The 17437-nt window shown below is 36.7% G+C and overlaps 1 protein-coding gene and 1 pseudogene across 1 annotated transcript in view; both read right to left on the reverse strand.

The window, feature by feature from the left end:
* XPR1 (xenotropic and polytropic retrovirus receptor 1) overlaps window positions 1–17437 on the reverse strand; it is a 221256-nt gene that overhangs the window by 113812 nt on the left and 90007 nt on the right. The window lies entirely within an intron of this gene.
* LOC145722302 (cullin-4A pseudogene) lies at window positions 1380–15492 on the reverse strand (annotated as a pseudogene).

Below are 17437 nucleotides of genomic sequence, written 5' to 3' on the forward strand. Positions count from 1 at the left end.
AGTCATTCTACTGAATTATTGAACCTGGAGAGGGAGTGGCTCATGGGAACCCCCAGAACTGCAGTTGTGATGAGGGATAAGAAGGCTGGCTGAAGACAAAGCATAAGCCCACACCCTGCAACCTCCTCCCAACCCCCCCACTCCTGGGTGGGACAGGTGTGACATTCTTCCAGGAAGTTCCCATCTATCTTAATGCTATTACCTTACTAGAGGGGTAAACAACCTTAACTTGACAATGGCAAGGCCTCCAGTATCCTGGGAGTCTTCTTTAACATCCTTTTGAAACCTCCCTTTTCCTTAGCTTCCCCAACACCATAGTATATAATCTGCCACCCCTCACAACCCCGGGGCAGCAGCTCTTTCTGCTCAAGGGTCCTGTCCCCGTGCTTTAATAAACCACCACTCTGCACCAAAGACGTCTCAAGAATTCTTTCTTAGTCGTTGGCTCCGGACTCCATCCCATTGAACCTCACTTATATCCCAAAATCCCATCAGTTGGTCAGGCAGAAGTATGGGTACCTGGGGACTCTACTTGCAGTTAGCACCTAAAGAGGGGTCGGTCCTGTGGGATTGCCCCTTAAACTTGTGGGATCTGATGGCTAATTCTAGGTACATACTATGAGAATTTAACTGAATTACTGGACACCCATTTGCAGTCAGAGAATTGACTGTCAATGTGGAAAAATGACACATCAGAGAAAAACCATGTAAGTAGATATAAATCTTTCATTTTCCTAAAACATCTAAAAGTAAGTTGCAAATTGGTATCACCCTCAAATAATTTAGAGTATATTTTGATAAACAATGCATTTCCTCCATAATTACAATGTAACCAACAAAACCAGAAAATTAATACTGATACATACTACCATTTAATCTTCAGAACTCATTCAAGTTTCTCCAAAAGTTACAATAGTATGCTTTATACTCAAAGGATTCAGTCCAGAATTACCTGTTACATTTAGTGGTCATGTCTTCTTAGATTCTTCAATTTTTCCTGAATCTTTAGTTCTTTCCTAAACTTTTAGGACCTTTATACTTGTGGAAGTGGTTGTCTGAAGGGTTGAAGTTTGTGAATTACTATGATATGAAGAGGGCTAGCTATATAAAATCAGGGAAAGTTTATACCAGATGTGGATGGGTATGGCACATAACACAAGTGGTAAAATAAGGTAACTGGTAAATGTTGGAGGTGTGCACATGTGTGCATTTTGTGTCTTTCTACAGAGTGTGGTTCACCTGAGTATAATATCCTGAGTTCACCTAGTATTTCTTAAGGGTGAAACCACATATAAATAAACACAAAATTCATGTTGTGTTCTATCTGTTCCCTAATACAGTAATTGTATTGGACCAAACTCATGTTTTCAAAACATGCGTTAAAGTAGGACTAATTATATTTAGATCTAACATCTGAATGCTCAGTTTACTGTTATTGTGGTGTTGATTCCCAGTCCCTCATAGGCACCTACGTATACATACCACACACCACTGTCTACCTATGTATGTTGAAAACCATGAGCTCATCATAATATCTCCAATGCCAGCCCAACACCATAGGGTTCATTCTAGTTTTATCCTTCTCCATATCTGTGATTTCCTTCCCTAAAGGAAACCTAGCTCCTATTACCTTACATATTTACTTATTTGATCAATCCTCTGTGTGTAACTAATATTCCATGGCTGCAGTGACCCACTCCCACCCATGCAGGTGCCCTCCTCATTCCATTCAGGTTCCAATATTGTGCATTTGGGCTTTTGGAGTAAATTATTGGGGGTAAGGGAGTAATGGAGAGAGGGGAAGGGAGGGGAGGGGAAAAGAAAACAAAAAAGAAGACATGAAAAACTTTGAGGGAGAAGAGCCCACTGTTACAAGGTTATTTTAAAATATAAAAATGAAGAATACAGGGCAAACTTGGGTTCCATATCATTAAGCACTTTTCTGTAATATAATGATTTATTTTATATTTTCCTTTATAAAACATTATACCATGGAAAATTCCAAACATATACAAAACTAGAGAGAACAGAAATGAGCTTTCATATATGTGTCAATTAGCAGGAATAAAACAGATTGGACACAGGCAAAGACACTATTAGTCAAAATAAATGATGTTAACTTTTCCACAAGGGGCCATTTATATAGTATAAGACACACTAGGGCCCAGGCCCCTCCTCTTATGGAACTCATATTCTGTAAGAATGATAAACAAGTAATTAAATAAATTAAGATACTCTCAGATTGCTTTAATGGCTATGAAGAAAATGAAACCAGGTAATACGATACTGTAACAAGTGCAGGGAGAGTGACTTGAGAATGGGTAGTCAGAGAACATCTCTGTCAAGAGGTGGCATTTGAATTGAGACCTGAATGACAAGAAGGAGCTAGGCTGGCAAAAATGTAAGGACAAAGAGAATAGAAAATACAAAGGCTCTAACAAAAGCTTGACATGTTTGAGGACAGATAGGTTTTAGGGGTAGGAAACAGTACTGTAGAAGAACTATAAGAACAACAGTTGTGACAGTTGAAGAAACAAAAGTGCAACTTAAAATACATACTCACCCATTTGTTAACCATATATAGGAATGTATGTTTAGCACTGTGCTAGGACTACACTCGAAGTGAAGACATTTCCTTCTCTCAGCCAAAATATAGTATGTTGATTATATAGATATACATCAAGGGCGCCTGGGTGGTTCAGTCTTTTACATGTCTGCCTTTGACTCAGGTCATGATCCCGGAGTTCTGGGATCAAGCCCCACATCAGGCTCCCTGCTCAGCAGGGAGTCTGCTTGTCCCTCTGCCCCTCACCCTGGCTCGTGCTCTCTCTCTCTCTAATAAATAAATAAATAAAATCTTTTTTATAAAATATAGACATACGTCATATTGATAACAATACAAGATGATATTACTACCAAAAAAGAGGAAAATTAGTCTTCCTCTTAGATTATGTATTAGCAACGTAACTGAAGTGACAGTTCTAATATTTTTAGCACTACCTCTTTAAAGATGATTACCTTAACAAGTACTTTCTAATTGTTCTATTTTGTTTCCAAAAGAGATGCAACTATGATTTGTTGAGTATCTACATTATGCTAGAGTCCTGTGCTAGGGCCTGCACACATGAATCTTGAAATGTCAAAATACCAATTACCATTTTAACAGAGCAAAGTTAGGCTCAAAGTGATTTGCCAAAAGTCAACTAAGTGGCAGAGTTAGGATTCAAATTCAGATTCCACTGCTAACATAATGTTCTTTCTACAGAACTATCTTGGGCTTTTGTTTTTAAATCATTAAAAGGAACTTTTAGATAACTGATACTTCTTTATTACATGGTACTTGTATCAACTTCTAAGTCTTAATGTTTTAATATCAAATTGGAGAATTATTTTTTAGTTCTACCATTCACTGTGTCTATCTAAAATCATTATCAGTAACCTTACCTTCATTTTTTTGAGTATTCTTCAAAAGTACATTGATACTGTTTGTGATGAGAATTAGTGACAAGCCAGAAGATCTATGATTTGGAAATTGCTGTATTTTTAAAAAATATAACAGAATGCTCAATTTTACTGCACAATCAAGACATTTCAGAGGTACAGTCTATGAAAGAGGGTAGACTCTAGGATCTGTTAATCCTCAATTAAAATTACAGTCAATCAAACCTCTTCACAACAATCAAGTTGTTTAACCAAGGTATATGGTAGAACAATGAGGAAATTCCTAAAAATCTCCAAAGAATTATGATAGGAATAGTTACATATAGAAGTTGAAAATCAGGCAAGTTTCATATGCCAAAAATCAAGTATATAAGACTTTTGGTAAAAAGTTTCTATGGCTGGGGCACCTGGGTGGCTCAGTCATTAAGTGTCTGCCTTCAGCTCAGGTCATGATCCCAGGGTCCTGGGATCGAGCCCCACATCGGGATCCCTGCTCAGCAGGAAGCCTGCTTCTCCCTCTCCCACTCCCCCTGCTTGTGTTCCCTCTCTCGCTGTGTCTCTCTCTGTCAAATACATAAATAAAATCTTCAAAAAAAAAAAAAAGTTTCTATGGCTAAAGCTCTCAGAAAACATAAAGAATAGGGACATACCAATATTGTCTAATGTTTTCTGGTAAACTTTCATATCCAAATCATTTTAACCTCTATGATGAAACTATACCAAAAGAACCAACAAATTTAGCCATATAATTTATAAAAGAATAAATAATCCTTTTAAAAATTTAGTCATCTAAGCTAACTACTATTCTTTATTTTGTCATGTTTCTTCTGTTCTTATTTATAACCAAAACTCCTTTTCCATCCCACTGCATCTTCTGCCAGCCAAGGTTAGCATTCAAGTCTGCAAGTAAATGTTAATTATTAATACAATAAACATTCAACTTTCATATGAAACTTCAATCTTATTTTCTCTCATACTCATACATATCTCCTTCCTCTTTTTCCATTACTAAGTGTCACAGATGATGCTATCATTACATTGCTTTCTATATTTATAAGGGTCCAAGCTCATATCCCCAGACTTAGGGGCGACACATTTATTCCCCTTAGACATTAACTCTTCCTTTCTCCTTCTTCCTTGATGGAAACAAATTTCAACAGTCTATAGGAAAGATGAGCTCAGCAACCCTTATACATTTAAAATTATAGACATGCTGATAAGATTTATTTCAATGATTATTGCCATCTGCTCTTTCTATTTTTACAGGAAAGAGGATCTGCCACTACAAATTGAACTATTAGTTCACTTAAATTATTCTACTTCTGAAAGTGACCTACATTTAATTTTCCAGGAAATGTATAAAACAGTAATGCATTGTGACAACTATATTATGGAAGAACACACAAAATTTTAAAATGCTATCAGTGGGTTTGGCTGTTTTATAAGTAAATCTTACTTGGCTCACAAAATAAATCTACTAATATAAAATATCTGTCTTAAATTTTTAAACAGCAGCAGATAAAAGATGTAGCTTAAAAGAAGCTTCAAAGAAATAGCTTCAGTTTTCTGTAAAAAATTAGAAACTTACATTTCCTAATACATTCATTCCAAGTATTATTTCCTAGGTACTGATATGAAAGGCATGTTTTGAATGACTGGCCTTATTAGAAAAGCTATACCAAAGAGTTCCTCTATTTACTAATAGCAAGAAAATTTGGTCATTATGATCTCAAATTAAGGAAATTACTAATGATTAGACAAAAAAATACATAAATGAATAAGGAATGCCTTGTAGCTTGCAGGGTAGCAGTTATAAAAAATATAGGCACATGGATCAGAAATGAAAAAAATTAATACTGTTTTTATTCACAGATAGCATAATGTGTATGTACCATGTATTCAGAAATCTATAAACACACTACTAGAACTAATAAGTGAACTTAACCAGCAAATTCAAATGTGTTTCTACATTCTAGCAACAAATGATTAGAAAATAAAATTTAAAAATATTATCATCTGTATTTTCCTCACTCTTGAATAAAACTGTTAAAATGAAAAAATTATTATCTATGATAACATCAAAAATATGAAATACTTAGGAACAGACTGGGCAAAATATGTGCAAGATGTGTGCATAAAAGTGTAGAGAAAAAGGTGTGGAGAACTAAAACTACTTGGAAAACTAAAAACGTTGCAAAAACAAAGTAAACAAGACTTAAGTGGAGAAATACATCATGTTCATGGATTACAATGTTCAACATTGTTAATATGTCAACTCTCACCAAAATGATCTACAGATTTTTTTTTAAAGATTTTATTTATTTGACACACAGGCGGGGGTGGGGGAGGCGGGCAGAAGCAGAATCCCCGCTGAGCAAGGAGCCTGATGCGGGGCTCGATTCCAGGACCCTGGGATCATGACCTGAGCAGAAGGCAGACGCTCAACCGACTGAGCCCCCAGGTGCTTCCGATCTACAGATTCAATGCAATCCCAATCAAAATCCCAGCAGGGTTTTTGTTTGTTGTTTTTTTTTTAACAAAACTTGACAAGATTTTAAAATTTATTTAGAAATGCAATAAACCTAAAATAGCTAAACAATTTTGAAAATGAAGAAAAAAGCTGGAAAATTTATACTGTCCGAGTTCAAGACTTACTATGAAGCTATAGTAATGAAGACAAGTGCTATACTGGCAGAAGGATAAAACCCTGTGGAATACAACAGAGTGCTCAGAAAGAGACCCACATATGTGTGTTCACTTCGTTTTCTACAAAGATGCCAACATAATTCAATCCTTCCTGTCTGTATTTGCAAACATACGTGAGGAGGAAACACTATTACTCTATGTTATTCTTCTGGAAGTAATAGGATTAAAACGTGTAAAGGCTTACTTTTCCCTGATTAGTAACTATTAAATCCACAGAGAAAGGTGTCTCAATGTTTCATCTTCTCTATATTTAGCAATTAGTTTGTCTCCTTTGGGAGCTGGAAAGCAATCAGCTATGCACTACAGAAATACAGCTGCTTTTCTTTTATTTAAAATACATGAAGGTAGGGGAAGTGAGAAGACTAACTATATGACCCCTACAATATACTGTTAATGTGTAAGGGGGAAAAAAAAAAAAAACCTGTCAAACAGGAACGTTAAGAAATGTTTTATTCCAGACTAAAAATGGGAAGAAAAAAATCATCATAATGACAGAAAATATAAGGCTGTCAAAGAATCCATAATTTATCTTTGGAGTGAAAGAAAATCAGCCTGTGACTGTAATCAGTGTTAAAATGTCTTTTGGGGGGGTGCCTGGGTGGCTCAGTCGTTAAGCATCTACCTTCAGCTCAGGTCATGATCCCAGGGTCCTGGGATGGAGCCCTACATCGGGCTCCCTGCTCCACGGGAGGCCTGCTTCTCCCTCTCCCACTCCCCTCTCTCACTGTGTCTCTCTCTGTCAAATAAATAAATAAAATCTTTTTTAAAAAAAATGGTTTTTTGTGTGTTTTTTTTTTTAAATAAAATCATTTCCTTATTGAACTGGAAGGGGGACAGAGGGAGAAAAAGAACAAAAAGTTTCAAAATAAAAGCAAAAACTTAAATTACTCTTGGGAAAACATTTTCAAGAAAATGTTGACAAGTGCTATGATTCACAGTTGTTTTCAACATTCAATAAACATTATACTTTATGCTTCTAATGTCCCTCTTTGAAATATAATTGAGTACTGGTATTTTTACCTATTTTACCTAAAGCTCCCAACAATAGAATTCAAAAGAAAACCATACTCCCTCAAATCTTCATTTGTCCTTTTAACTAAGATATGTTTTAATACAGTGAAAGTGATAATATTGAAGAATATAATAGCCTTGAAGTTAAAGCCAGTCCTATTTTTATTTTCACCAATCCTGATTACACAAAGTATGGAAAATATTTTGATTCTGTTTGAAAAGGCCAAAGGGGGGCGCCTGGGTGGCTCAGTCGGTTAAGCGACTGCCTTCGGCTCAGGTCATGATCCTGGAGTCCTGGGATCGAGTCCCGCATCGGGCTCCCTGCTCGGCGGGGGGTCTGCTTCTCCCTCTAACCCTCTTCCCTCTTGTGCTCTCTGTCTCTCATTCTCTCTCTCAAACGGATAAATAAAATCTTTAAAAAAAAAAAAAAAAAGAAAAGGCCAAAGGGGAGTAAAGGAGAGGAGAAAGTAGCATTTAATGAATGCCTATTCTGTGCTAGACACAGTGGTGTGCTGATAAATGTTTAACAATCAGCCCTCGGGGGTGTGTGTGTGTGTATGAAATGTGTGTTTATTATAAATTTTGAAGGCTGTTGGACACAATTTAAAAATTATAATAAGATATACAATACTCTTCATTGTAAATTTCTTAGAGCCAACTAATTCTCACAGAATGTTCTACTGATTTTGCCAAACTCCTGAGAAGCCAACTTAAGGTTGCAACAGATAAACAAATGTAATTCCAATCTTAATGTTATTTGATATTTTCACCTACATTAAAGAATAAAAGGAAAGTGAAACAACAATGATATATGTCATAACCTCACTTGTTCATCAATGATATAAGCAACCTCTTTGCTGAATTAGATAATACATGCACACCTTAGAGATACTAAGGGTTCGGTTCCAGACCACTGCAATAAAATTTATATTGCAAAACAGCAAGTCAAACAAATGTTTTGGTTTCCCGGTGCATATAAAAATTATGTTTACACTATGCTGAAATCTATTAAATGTGCAACAGCATTATGCCTTAAAAAAAAAAAAACAATGTACATACTTTAATTAAAATACTTTACATGCTAAAACATTAGCTCTCAGCAAGTGGTATCTTTTTGCTGGTGGAAGGTCTTACCAGAGTGTTGATGGCTGCTGACTGATCAGGGTGGTAGTTGCTCAGGCAATTCTTTTATTCTTTTCTAAGGCCAATTAAACTAATTTTATTCAGAGTAAGTTTACATTAAGTTACAATATTAACAATCTCTAGAGACAAGGAACATAAAATTTAAGAAGTAAAAATCTGTTTCTCTATATAAGCAATCAGTGGTTTCTGTGTGCTGTGGTCTAAATAAGTGATTACTCAGTCTCCCTCTTCCTCTAAATGCCTACTTACAGACCATATATTATAGAACACACAAATGAAAACTTACAAATATAGAAATAATGACAATACTTAATGGTGAGGATTTTCACATGCAAACCCATAAAATGCCATATTTTAAACACACATATTTCTAAAAGGGAGAAACTTTTTAATAACTTAGCATAAAATCAAATTATATAAACTTGGTATATTCCATAAAATATTGCTTTACACATTTATCCCATGATCAAAATTCCTTTGGTAGTGTTGAATCAAAATGAAGCACACTACTATGTAATATATAAAGTACTCTTAAATGTTACTATAAAAGTATTTTTGTTACAGTTATGGCACCTATATATACACAAAACGTGAAACCAGGTGCCAACAAAATCCTTTTAATCTTTTAACAAAATAACTTCTGCTTCACAATATCAAGATTTTAATTCTCTTATAAAACTTTTTACAGTGGTTACAGCACAAAGAACAACGGCATAACTGTAAAAACAAACCAAACCTTATCAGAGCAATCATACAAATACTGCAATGAAAAAAATCAAACAGCAGTTACCCCGATGCAAAAAAAAGGGGCTGCTAGACTCAATCTTAGAAGAGTAAACACAAACACACTATCCCCTAAACTCCTAAACAAAAAATCCACAAACAACTCAGCAGAAGTAGAACAAAGATGCTCGTGGGTTCACCACAGCAAGCACACCTGACCTGGTGCTGTCCTGGCATACATGAGAGGTCTCACTGAGAAATCTTGCTCTAAAAAGTCATCAGAGTTTAAAATGTATGGAACATAAAGGAAACAAACAGATGCCAATATTTACGTCGCATAATTGATTAGCCAGCTTTTGACATTGTTTCCTCCTAACGCCCACCAACAAAGGGCTCTTGTTTCTAAACTAAGTGTCCATCAACCAAGAGAGCCTGCCTTAGGAGTATACCAGTCATCTCTGCAGCCCATGAACACAGCACGGAGGGTCTTTTTAACTATGCATTCATGAGCACACACAGACACCAAACCAAACTTTTGGCTTTCTGTCACAAGAACTACATCTTACAAAGGAACCTCTTTTAACCAGTATCTTCTTGTCCAATCTTAAAGTCATTCTGCACAAAGCAACAAAAACAAAACAGCGAAAAGAGTTAAGAGGGAGAACTGGAGGGAAAGACACATACGCCATTTGCAAAACCTTACGCTTTGTGAAAGGTGATCCAAGAAACCATCTCTTTTCTTTCTAATCCAAAAAGTCTTTGTGCTGGCTCAATCTCAGAAGTCTTGGAAATAGCACAGAAATGCTTCGTTGCTCTGAAGATACATTCTAGTGTCTCGCTGAGAGAAAGCAGCTAGCCAATATATCAGGCCATGTAGTGGTGATTATCTTTCTCCATATAGTCTATCTACAAGAAATTCAATTCTTTTTTAAATCTCTAGACTTAACTGGAAATTTCGCTGATTATACAATTTAGAAACTAGAAGATTATGATGAAGAGTCTTTCTCATCTTCATTATTCTGACAATAGCAGGGTCAATCTGATACTGTCCTTCCTGAAACACTATCAGTGTTACTGACTTGTTCTTCAACGGTTTCCTTCATCTGGATCTAGCTGCTATTTGAAACAACTTGTATCTGAATTCCCCGTTGAACATGAATGTGTCCCCATCTTCCTCCTTTTGGGACTTTTAACCAGGATTCGTGCTTTGCCACAGGCCAGGGACTGTAATGTTCTTTGCAGTTCATTGTCCTCTATTCTCGTGGCCATTTTTATTTCTTCAAAACTGAAAGTACGCCTTTCACTGAACATGAGAAACACCAGTATCTGGAAGATGGACACCTGGAACTCCTTTCCTTCCTTAAACTTGCTTTTCAAACAGCATTCCCCAATGTAGTTTGCCACTGAAGTTTTCTACCACTGTGCTTTCTGAGATAAAATGTCTTAAACACTTCCTGAAGTTTAACCATTTCTAGAGTTAAATGCACTTCCATAGGTGTGTATGTCGGCCAGTATCCCATCATAAGTCTATTCACTGTTAGATCTACAGAGCCTGGGTCACTTTGATTCTGCATATACTGCTTGAAATGAACTATGATGTTCTTGGAGAGCTCCACGTCCTTGAACATGCCTTCCAGCTTGCTGGTGAAAGCAGCACCACATTCATGCTTTAGTTCTGACAACATAGATTTTTCAGCATCTACTGAGGCACTTTTTCCAATGAGGAGTCGTTTTGCCAAATCTTTTTTATAAAAGGCTTCAAAGAAATCTTTACTGTGAATGAACCTGAATATTATCATAAACTTGTCGAGAATCCTCTCCAGGTCTTCGTCTGTTGCTTCTTTACTACTTGCTCTTGATTTTGAATCAACATGCTTTACCATCAATTCTGTGGGCTTATCTGGCCTCTTGTTGATAAATGTTTCAAAGGATTCCTTCATCAAGTTGATGAACTTCTTGTGTCTCTGAAAGCACACTTCCATCACATGGTCCACACGATCCTTAAAATCTAGCAGGTCCTGTATCATAGCTTTGTCTTTTTCAGGACTGATAACAACTGTTGTCCCAAAAGTTTTGATGGGGTCACTCCAGTGCTGCAGCAGAATCTGCTGGCCATGCTTCACGCAGCTGACAGCTGGTATAGCTGAGTGAGGTGGGCACTCTGTTCTCATCAAGGAGGTGGTCAAGCCCTTTCTACAGAATTGCTGTTCAATGTTCTCCTAATAACTGTTTCTCTATATAAGCAATCAGTGGTTTCTGTGTGCTGTGGTCTAAATAAGTGATTACTCAGTCTCCCTCTTCCTCTAAACGCCTACTTATATGGTTAAGATATTCTGGCCTTCTGCAGCATATAAACAATTAGTTTCTTCCAAAAGTTTCAGTTCAAATGAATCTTTATATACCTGAAGGTCAGAGAGCATACTCAGGAGACTTTTCAATAAACTCCAATAAACTTTGCTGCTTCGTTCAGTTAATAGCAGAATTCCATCAATATTTTTACTCTGAACCATTTTTATCACTAATGATATGGTTTCTAAAAAGTTCCAATCCCATATTACAGATAGAAGGAAGCATGGAATTCTGAAGTACATAAGTGCGAAGCAAAAACAGGAAAATACTTCTGATCATGATCGTTTGTCTGCAATGATCTTGACAGCACATGTTAATCTTCTTTAAAAATAAAACACTATCCGGTGAGTCTTCTCTAAACTGAAGGACCTGTGCTTGGACATGATCTTCACAGACCTGGCATAGCTGTTTGTAGCGTGTTGAGGAAACTTTGTGAGAACAGATTTTCAACAGCTTGGTACTTTTTCCAGGTTCTGATGGAGATGATACTAGTATGGCTTTCACTGCCTCAAGAAGCTTCTGCCAGGTGTCCTGAATGTAGTTATCAGGCAATTTAGGCCTGTCTCAGAAATTCTTGATCACTAATTTCTTGGAGCCACTGCTACCCCCAGGTTTGGAGGTGATGGCGGCCACTGTGAGGGACATGGACGTGGTGAGGCCGTTGGTGTTCCCAACGAGCACTGAGTGGTTGGCCTTCCTGTGGATCTTGTCAGCTATGGTTGCAGCCAGGAGGCAGCGGGAGACTGCCCCGTCCCACCCTGACTGGCCACCCAACTACCAATGCCCAACAGCTCTGGCAATTCTTAAAATAAGACAACAATGAAGTCTGCCATACTGATTGATTCTTCCTTTCACAAATGATTTCTCTGTAGCATGTGATGCTACTTGACAGCATTTTACCTGCAGGAGAACATCTTTCAAAACTGGAGTCAATCCTCCCAAATTCTGCCACTGTTTTATCAACTATGTTTATGTAATATTCTAAATCTTTTGTTGTCATTTCAACAATCTTCACAGCATCTCCACCAGGAGTAGATTCCGTCTCAAGAAACCCCTGTCTTTGCTCAGCCATAGGAAGTAACTCCTCATCTGTTAAAGTTTTATCATGAAATTGAAGCAATTCAAATAATAATGAAAATATCTGAAGTATCACAAGAATTATCAAAATGTGACACAAAGATATGAAGTGAGCAAATGCCATTGGAAAAAATAATGCAAATAAACTTGCTTAATGTAGGGTTGCCACAAACCTTCAGTTTGTAAAAAATGCAGTATCTGTGAAGCTCAATAAAGTAAAGTGCAATAAAATGAGGTAAGCCTGTAGTTTAGAATATTTCCTCAACTTTTGTGTTACTAACAACAACAGCCAATGGATACAACAAACTTTTTTTAAAAAAAGATTTTATTTTCGAGAGAGAATGTGCACACGCACGTGTGTGCATGTAAGGAGGAATGGGGGAGAGGGAGAGAGAATCCCAAGCAGACTCCACCCTAAGCAGGGAACCTGAGGTGGAGCTCGATCCCATGACCCCGAAATCAAAACCTGAGCTGAAACCAAGAGTCAGAGGCTTAACTGACTGTGCCTCCCAGGTGCCCCCAGATACAACAAACTTTTAAGTTTAATCTGCTTTATTGATATTTTCTCCATCACTTTCTTAAATCTAGACATCCAACAAAACAATAAATCAAGCTCTGGTTTGTGCTATTTACCAGTTTCTGTGGTATGAATACCATCATGACACATTTCAAGCTACCAATGTAAACACACTGAACACAGAGCTGAGAAGAGATAGGCAATAGCATATCATTATATGGTATTTCACCACACAGCTATAACAGACATATATAATGTACAGGGTAGCAAAATAGCTAGGAAGTGATGAGTTTTCAGCATTTATACTTTGCTTTTTTTTTAAGATTTTATTTATTTTAGTGACAGAAAGCACATGAGCAGGGGGAGGAGCAGGGGGAAGGAAGGAGGGGGAAAGAATCTCATGCAGACTCCACACTAAGCGTGGAGCCCCCTGTGGGACTCCATCTTATAAACCTGAGATCATGACCTGAGCCGAAACCAACAGTCAGGCACTCAACCGAATGAGCCACCCAGGTGCCCCTACTGCCTTTGTTTTTAACATAATTTAATTCTAAAGTTTGTGTAATTTAATTTTTAATGATGGCTGTTTAACAGCTCATAAGATATCTAAAATTTTAACAATCAGCTCTTATGGGGGGGTACAAGCCAGCTCCAGTACACCACTGAGTGGATATTATATAAATGTTTCACAAACAAGGGAACTGAAACTTAGCAGTGATTTGTTTAGGATCACATGGTTGGTAAATGGTAACACTGTGATTCCAGCTGGGGTATGACAGACTCTAAATCTCTGCTGTTATCATACCAGATTATCAAAGATATAATTTATACCAAACTTTAAAATTAAAAGTCATATAAGGATGTTTTTCTTTGCAATATTTGAGTGTATACCTGTTTTTGTTGTCCTGATTTCAAAGAACAGACACTCTAATCACTTATGTTGCTTTTCTTTTATCCATTTTTTTGCACCCTATCACCCGAGAAATTCCTTGGTAGTGGTGGCAGTAACAATGGTAACAATAGGGACCTGCAGAACCTAAAACACTGAAAGAAGGAAGGACCCGTTTCTCTCTCTGCCCTTCCACTGCTTGGCCTCAGACACTGGCAAAGTCACAAGAACTGCTCAGCAACATGGGATAAATAAATCCTTAGTTATCTGACCAGAGAACAAAAAAGAGGAACTCCAAAAAACTAGAAAGTACCAAGGACAACGCACAGAGAAAAGACCTTGGGAAAGCAAGCCCATAAAGTTATTTATGAATTCCTGGCATCACCTGCAAGTTGCATATGTGAAAATCTGAGCCTAAACCTCATACCATAGACATTGAGAAGTGTACAGATACCAGGCTGCCACTGGTTGACAATACACACAGGACATATCTGAGGAGCACAACAAAGGCTTTGAAAAAGGCACTAACATAAAAATCACAAACCACAGAAGGTGAAGTTCATACTTGTGTCAACCTGAACCAATCAGTCTTCTGTATAGAAAAACATTCAAAAACAAAAACAAATCAAAACAAAACACACACACACACACACACAAAAGAAAAACATTCTATACAGGATATAAGCAAGACCTTAGATCTCATATCATAATATTCAAAATGCCTAAGACAAAATCCAAAATTCCCTGGCATACAAATACCCAGGAAAATCTCAACATGCATGAGAAAGACAACAGACACCAACTTCAAGATAACACAGATGTTCGAATTATGTTACAAAAACTATTATAAAAATGCTTCATCGAATAAGGGCAAATATTCTTGAGAGGAAGGGAAAGACAGAAAGCTCTAGCACACAAACAGAGGATAAAAAGAAAAATCAAATCAAAAGTTTAGAAGTGAAAACAGCAACGGAAATAAAACTTCACTAAAGGGGTCCAACAAAAGAATAGAGATGTCAGAGGAGTCAGTACACCTGAAGGTAGATCAATAGAAATTATCCAATCTGAACCACAGAGAAAAGTAAAATGGGAGGACGGATGAAAGAGCTCCCTACCTCTGACCTCCATGGAGGGGAGAGGCTGGGGGGTGGTCAATGGTTTAATCAACCATGATAATGGAACCTCCAAAAAAAATCCCAAATGAAGGGGTTGCAAGAGCTTCAGGTTGGTGAATGCATCCATATGCCAGGAGGGTAGTGCACTCCAACTCCATGGTAACAGAAGCTCCTGTGCTTGGGATGCTTCCAGACCTTGCTCTTTGTACCTCTTCATCTGGCATCATTGTTCATCTGTATCCTTTATAGTACCCTTTGTAATTAACTGGTAATAAATACAGTATTTTCCTGAGTTTTGTGAGCAGTTATACCAAATTACTGAACCTGAGGAGGGGGTTTTGGGAACCCTAATTTGTAGCCAAGTCAGACAGAAGTATGGGTACCCTGGGGACCCACTACTTGCTATTGGCATCTGCATTTGAAGGCAGTCTTGTAAGATTAAGACCTTAATATATGGGTTTCTAACTCTAGGTAGAATTAGAAGTGCATTAAATTGTAGAAAAGCAGTTTGTATCCACAGAGAATTAGAAATTATATAAATTGAATTGAAATTATATAAAGTATGTCCCTCTAACGCATAAAAGAATTAGAAATTAATAAAAAGATAGCAACAAAATCTCCAAACACACGGAAACCAAGCTCACTTCTAGATAACCCACAGGTGTAAAAGGAATCAAGGGAAATAAAAATATTTTGAACTGAATGAAAATGAAACTACAACATACCAAATTTGAGAAATATACCAAAGTAGTATCTAGAGGGAAATTTATGGTATAAAATGTTTATATGGGAAAAGAAGAAAGGTCTCAAATCAATAATCTAAACTTTCACATTAAGAAACTAAAAAAATGAACAAAATATATTCAAGGCAATCAAAATAATGGAAAAAACAACAGAAATCGCTCAAATTGAAAACAAAAAACTCAATAATCAGTGAAATCAAAAGCTACCTCTTTATAAATAGATTTTTTAAAAAGTCAAGCAAAACTAACAGAGAAAAAAGAAGACACAAATGACCAGCATTTAATATGAAATAGGGGATATAACTACATCCCCCAGACATTAAAAAGGTAATAGAGAAATAGTACAAACAATTCTATGCACATAAATTCAACACCTCAGATGAAATGGACCAATTCCTGGAAAACCACAAAATGCCAAAATTCACACCAAATGAAATAGATAACCTAAGGAGTCTTATAACTGCTAAAGAAATTGGATAATCACAAAAACAATTCTCTTCCAAAAACAAAATCTCTATACCCAAATGGTTTCAATTGTGAATTCTACAAAATATTTAATGAAGAATACCAAACTATGAGATCTCTTCCAAAAAACAGAAGAGAATACTTCCCAACTCATTTTAGGATAATGATGTTAACCTGATACCAAAACTAGACAGATGGCACAGGCAAAGATAACTAGACTAATACCCTTCTTGGATAGAAATTTTTAAAATCCTCAACAAACTATTAGATAATTTAATCCAGCAGTATATAGAAACAATAATCCACCATGACTAAGTGGGGCAGATCTCAGGAATGTAAAAATAATGCAATGTTCGAAAATCAAGCAATGTAGTCCACCCTATTAACAGTAAAAAAAATATATAAACCACATGATCATATCATCTGATGCAGAAAAGGCATCTAATAAAATTCCATGTCCTTCAACAGTAAAACCATTTAGCAAACTAGAAATAGAAGGAAATTTCCAAATCTGATAAAAAGGCATCTCTGGGGGTAAAATATCAGCTAACAATATACTTAATGGTGAAGACTAGGATGAGAATAAGGAAAAAGGATGGCCACTCTCACCATACCTATACAACATCATACTGGAAGTGTTGGTCAGTGCAATAATTTAAGAAAAAGAAAGAAAAGGCATACAGATTGGAAAGGAAGACATAAAACTGCCCCTATTCTCAGATAATATATGTAGACAATCCCAAGGAATTTACTAAGAACCCCTAAAACTCATAAGTGAGTTTTCAGTCACAGGATACAAGGTCAACACACACACAAAAAAAATCAATCATATTTTTATACACCAGCGATGAACAACTGGCAAATTAAATTTAAAAACCAACACCAGTGGCTCAGTAGGTTGAGTGTCAGACTCTTGATTTCAACTGGGATCATGATCTCAGGGTCATGAGATTGAGCCCCATGTCAGGCTCCACGCTCAGCAGGGCATCTGTCTGAGATTCTCTCCGTTGCCTTCTCCCTCTCATGCTCTCTCTCACTCTCTCTAAAAGAAATAAATCAATCTTAAAAAAAAAGAAAACCAACACTATTTACAACAGCTTTAACAAAAGGAAACAATCAGGTATAAATTTATAAAAATATGTATAGGATCTGTACCTTGAAAACTATAAACCATTAATGAAATATATAAAAGAAGACCTAATGGAGAGACTTACCACAGGTCATGGACTGACGACTCAACAGTAAAGAAGTCAACTCT

This window comes from Leptonychotes weddellii, chromosome 6 (genome assembly GCF_054177405.1).
Source record: "Leptonychotes weddellii isolate Sample4059 chromosome 6, ASM5417740v2, whole genome shotgun sequence".
NCBI classification, from domain to species: domain Eukaryota; kingdom Metazoa; phylum Chordata; class Mammalia; order Carnivora; family Phocidae; genus Leptonychotes; species Leptonychotes weddellii.